We start from the raw sequence: 6,586 nt of genomic DNA, 5'->3' as shown, positions 1-6,586 counted from the left end.
AATACTATAAGGACTTTTCATTAAAAAAATTGTTATGTTTTTTTATTTCTTTTATTCATTATTAAATTTCTATTAACACATCTCTGCTCTTAGAATTTTATACAAACTTGTGAGTTTCATAATTTTAATTGGAATAAAATAGTAACTAACACGTGGAGGAAAAATTCAAATTAAATTGACAATTTTATCTAATCATTATATATTAATTTTTTTAATAGGTCTAACTTAAAATTCAAAATTTAAATCCCAAAATCTTTTTATTATTGAATACATTATCTTGGTAATCTAAAATTATAGAATATATTGACCGATATTGATAACATATCCTATTCAAATTACAATATTTCCAAACTTTTTAATGCTTCTAGAAAATATGATTAATTTGGAAAATTCATTTTACTAAAGACATGTGATTGTGATAATTTTTTCTACGAATTCGCATTTCACACTCATCACCTATAAGGTGATCTTAGTCCTTTATTTTGTTTCAAAATGATTTCTACCCTCAATTTTAAATTAATTTTTAAATATTTTTAAATATTATATTTGTGAAAATAAAAATTATAGAAATTTTTAATATTAAATTTGGACTACTCTCAGTGCTCATTACATAATGAGCACCATCATACACATCACTCCTGACAAGATTTGGACAATCTAGATTTAATTTTTTTATTTTATATTAATCAAAATAAAAATGCATAAAAAAGATCAAGTTTTTAATAAATTTGTTAATAATCAATCTTACTAGTTTAGATTTAATCTGAACAATCTAATTTAATATAAATTTTTTATATCTTTTATAAATTGATTGTTTAGATATATTTTGAACAGTCCACATATAATTTGAATGATTCAATTTAATATTAAAATTTTTATAATTTTTATAAATTGACTATCTAGATATATTTTAGGAACTTAAAATTTAATAATAATTTTTATAATTTTTATTTTCACAAATATAATATTTAAAATATTTAAAAATTAATTTAAAGTTCAGGACAAAAATCATTTTGGGACAAAAAGAAGGGCTAGGATTACCCTTATGGGTGATGAGCCGTGCTCATCATGCTGATGAGCATGAAATGTGAACCTTTTTTTTTTTGCATAACAGCTTATAGTTTTTATTTTAATTAAAAATTAATTATATTGTAAAATAATTAGTTGTCATCAGAATTTAACCAATTCAATCCAATTAGATGCTATCATTAAAAAAATTTATTAAAATAATAATTAAATTTAAAAATAGTATATTGTTAGATCTAAAAGCACATAATCAAATTATACAAATAAAAGATTCAAAATCTTAACAAAAATCTTAATTGATTACATGATATATTTAGATTTTAATCTTAATCTTAATATTTACAACATTTTAATTGGTTTTAACTATGTAAAACAAATATTTAGATTGATATATTTTGATATTATTAATATATTAGGTAATTACAATAAATCAAAACAAAATAGCCAAAATAATTTTTTAAATAATCCTCGAATCAATTTAAAAGCAATTATTAAACATAACTCTTGAAATACATAGTCCAGAAAGAATAAGAAAACTAACCCTACTTTTATATGCAATAGATAAAATCTTATTTTTATCAAATTAAAAAATACCATCATTTAAATAGAAAATATTATTTACTTATATTTTGAAATTAAAAAAATTAAATATTAGAAGTTAAACATCTTTTAACTACTCTTTTAATATATCTATAAATAGTTAAAATATCATATCAAACTAATATGAAAACTAATAACCAAACATGACTTCCAAAATAGAAAATCATAAAGAAGAATTTATTCTCTTATCCATATTAAAATTGACAATCATATATTTATTTACATATTTAATTTTTATATCATTTATGTTGATATATTAAAATTAAAAAAATATCAAAACTAAATTATATTTAAATTCAAACAAATATTTGAATAGTTCAAATATAATGGTTCATTGATTCAATAAGAATACTAATTTTTATAAACCAATATCAAGTATGATCTTTATATTAATATGATTTTTATTTTGATTTTTATCTCAATTTGTATAATCATGTATTTACAAACTAAATATGATTTTCTATATATTTTTGACTAAATTTAAATGTTTGCATTCATATTTAAATTGAATTTTAATTCATGTTGTAACCTCAAAAAATATAAAGTCCCTTCATTAAAAAAATATAAGATAATTTTAACTAAATCACACCTTCTAATAAAGTAGTTAGTTGTCTTTCAACATCATCTTTTAATATTTACCCATTTTTTAATAGGGCATTAATATTTAAAATAAATAAAAAGTAATTTATTTATTAGGAGAAATTTTTTTAAAAAATATATTAATTATACCCTAAAACACTAAAATGTCATATATTTTTTAACATCCAAACTCTCAAAATTTGAATGGAAAGAGTAGTAGATTTTAAATAAGTTAGCTGATTTCTTAAAAGTTAGAAAATTACATATAAGAAGCTACGTATCTTTTAATCACTCATTTAACTTATATTTTTAAATATTTAAAAGAATATCAAACTAATCCGAGAATCAACAACCAACATAACTCCCAAATCATATAATTTTAGGGAAGACATTTAGAATCATGTAAAAATCACCAAAGCTAACCCTATTTTTATAGAATAAATTGATTATATAATCTAAAAATAACTAAATAATAGGTCATTTATACTATTGTAGCCAAAAATAAAATAATAATCTATCCAAAAATAACTTCTTTTATAAAATTTGTGACCTATCCAAAATAGATATTTAAAAAGAACTAATTTTATAAAATCTCTTACCTAAAGTATATGTTTTTTTAATAAAGTCTCTATATAATAGGTCTTTTTTAATAAAATCTTTTGACCTATCTAAAAATAATTTTTTTAAATATATAAATATAAGTTAGGTTGATGTATTACCATGCGCCTTCAAGGGTTATTTTTCTTATCTAGAGTATGACTCATCTTATTTTTCCTATACAAATAAGGATAAAACTGAATTAATTTTGGTCACAAACACTCACCATTACATATGGAAAAAAATAAAGTTTCAAAAATATAAATATTCGTTACGTTGATATATTGTTTTGCGTTAAATGTTAATCTATTGGTTAGGTTGATATATTGAAAAAGTTTAAAATAGGGTATCTTAAATGTGCCAAATAAAGTTTTCAAATACTAAATTCAAAAATTTTGATAACAAACCTGCTGAGTAATAATCATTTATTGCCTCTAATAACATTGACAAAATTGAACCCCAAAATGCAACTTCAAATTAGTCGAGTACATGAAACTAATCAGTTGTCTGATATGATTCAAAGCATTGAAAGATTCCAAATTTTATAATTTCATATATATTAAATAGCTTCAACCTATCTTCAAAATGGCTTATAAAAGGCCTTTGATCCAGGTATCCTATAACAAAGTTGTTAGATAAAGTTTACATATATTGTATATTGGATAAGGGAATACAAAAGTAAAAAAGACTTACTCCATTATTGTGAAAGACCAATTCAACACAGTTAAAGTCTTTTTAGATGGATTTTTACCTAACATTCTCCAAATATGAATTACTTGAACAACAACAACATGCAAATCTTTTTTGGCTGTGTTGATGCTACAAACTGCATGGATCTCAAATGTAAAAGCTATAAATAGCAAGAAAATTTAATGCAAATTATTTACAAGTAAAGAAAATGAATTAAACAATGAACATTATCAAACAAAACAATGAATATGGAAAATAAACTGAACAATAATTGATAGTAGTATAAGCCTAATTTAGTTAGAGGAGTGAATTAGAGCTTTGGAATGTGATATAGCTAGCAAGCCTAGTTTATAATTGAGCAAGGTTCAAATGAGAGGAAAAATGAAGGAGTAGTTTCTTAAACAATGACAATTCAAATTAAGTATATATTTGTAATTTATTATATTTAAACGTCATCTTTTAAGTATCTATGAATGTGGGTTAAGCAAATAGACAAAATTTATATAATTTTTGGCTTAAATAAAATATTCATTTAAATATCTATCAATATAGGTTAAGCAAATACTTATCACAACTGCCTGTCGATTATGAAGTTTATATATTTAAAATTTAAATCTTTATTTTGAATTCAAATAAAATATCTATCAAGTATTAGTTTTTCAATATATATCAAGTCTTTATGTTGCTGACATCAAATTACGCACACGGGTCACATACTCAATTATAATAAGCATAATTTTTAGGATATCCAACAAAATTTTTAAAAATCATTAGGATGGAACATATTTGAATTTTAAATAGAAAAATTTAATTTTTATATACATATTTAGATTGACATTAATTTGAATTCGAACACACACACACTCAATTGTATGAAGCCTAATTTTTAGAATATTATCCAAAGTTTTTAAAAATCATTGGGATAGATGAGATTTGAATTTAAAATAGATAAAATTTTTATATACAACTAAAAATTAATAATTCATCCCAAACCTAACTCTAGACCTAAATATTCAATTTTATATAGATATAAAAATAATAAATTATCCTAAACCTAATTTCAAATCTGACTCCGAAGCACAGAATTGTAGGAAAGGCATCCCGAAGTATGAAATTCCTAAAAGTGAAATGAACATGTGACATTCACTTGTAGCTTTTAACCCTACTTATATATATATATATATATATATATATAATTGATTTCTATTATTGAAAAATAAGTTCTTAAAATAACAAGCCCTAATTACAACTTTTGTTTAAGAAATACTCCTTTCGTTTAAAAAAATAAGGCATTTTTTGAAAAGTTGAATATTTAAAAATATAAAGCATTTTTAGTCTTTCGAGATGTAATTATTGTCTTTTTTTAAAAGTGCCTCTATTGATAGTAATTTTATATTTATTATAGGGTGTTTAACAGAGGTAAATATGAAAAGATGTGGTTAGTTGAAAAGTAGGTAACTACTTTATTAGAGGTGAGATTTGATTAAAAATGCCTTACATTTTTGAACGGAAGGAATAACAATTTTTATTCAAAAAATTGTAAGAATTGAAGAAGAAATCATAATTTATCAATAATAGTAAAATGATCTTTACAATTTAAAATTTATTGACACAGAAATCTCTAAAGACTTCAATAGAATTATGATATTTTGAAGGGTTAGATTATTGTTTATATTATTCAGAGAAATTTTATTATCATTTTTCCTATATCAAAAATTCATATTTATTAATTTAATTAAAAAAATGCATAGGTATATAAGTTTTCCCTAAAATTAATGAGAAAGGAGCAAACTTCGTAAAATATTTTTTAAAAAAAATAGAAGAGCAACACCAACTATTTATATTGTATTGGTCAATGCACTGTTAATAATTAAAATCATAATCAAATTGTGATTAAACATGTTACAAACAAAGTATTTTATTAAATCAATTAAAACAGTAATTTAATGATTTATCAGCTCAACAAGACATATTGACTTGAATTTTCATACTACAATAAATTGGATCGAATTCACAATAGTAAAAGAGTTTACGTGATAGTGTTAGATACAATAACATTCAAACCTTGTTGAGTTGAATTTTATAGTTTACAGCATCAACTCATCTAGGGACGAGTGCAAGAGGGGCAAGGAGGTGCTGGCCCCCACAATTTCAATACCCCTCGAGATTTTCTTTTTTTTTTTTTAATTTTGCTTGTTAAAATTGTAAAAATTAGTGCTTTCCCTAATATTTTAAGTAGTTTTCAATTTTGCCCCATGTACTTGTTTCTAGATTTGCCACTGAATCCAGCTCAATATCTCCTTCTCTGTCTGAATTATTGGCATCACCATCAATCCATTGTTTTCCTCTGCAATCTTCACCTTCTCCATTGTTAACGGCATTGGTCATTAACTTTTGACAGTTAATTTTTTAATATCGTGGCCAACAAGGGTGCTAGTGGCCAAAGCTTCAAAATTGACAACCAATTAAATCCTTAATGTGGTCAAGGAAGGTTAATAAAGGGGCCAAAATCTATATTATTATTTTTTACAAATAAAAATTTTAACTTCTTTTAAATAATTATGAGATAATGAAATTTTTAATCTCTTAAATCTACTTCAATTATTAATTTAGTTCCTCAATTTTAATTTTTATTGATTTGATCCTTGAAATTTATTTTGATTATTGATTTGATTTTTATTGTTTAAATATAAGTTAACATTGTTAAAATATATCAGCATAGATAATAGCTATTGATGATAGTCATGCATATTATGTAAAAAAAAAAATGTAATTATTTAGGTAGGAAAAAGTAAACTCAAAAAATTTAACAAGTAAAAGAACAAAATACAACGTAAAAGACTGAATTAATAAAATATAAATTAATTTAAATTTTATTTTATTCTCATTTAACTATATATACATGTCAAATTATCAAAATACTTTATATATTAGATTAATTTGAGAATAAATTTGTATTTTAAATTTTGAAGAGAAATTTAAAAAAATGAAATTAATCAAATTGATAAAAATTAATTTTGAAAAATTAAAATTAATAACTGAAACAAATTTAAGATACTAAATATTTCATCATTCCAAAAAATTATTGAAATGT

This window comes from Prosopis cineraria, unplaced genomic scaffold (assembly GCF_029017545.1).
Source record: "Prosopis cineraria cultivar Desert tree isolate PC_DT_omini unplaced genomic scaffold, ASM2901754v1 PC14, whole genome shotgun sequence".
In the NCBI taxonomy this organism is placed as follows: domain Eukaryota; kingdom Viridiplantae; phylum Streptophyta; class Magnoliopsida; order Fabales; family Fabaceae; genus Prosopis; species Prosopis cineraria.
The sequence above is the reverse complement of the archived record's forward strand: the minus strand, read 5'-3'. Positions refer to the sequence as shown.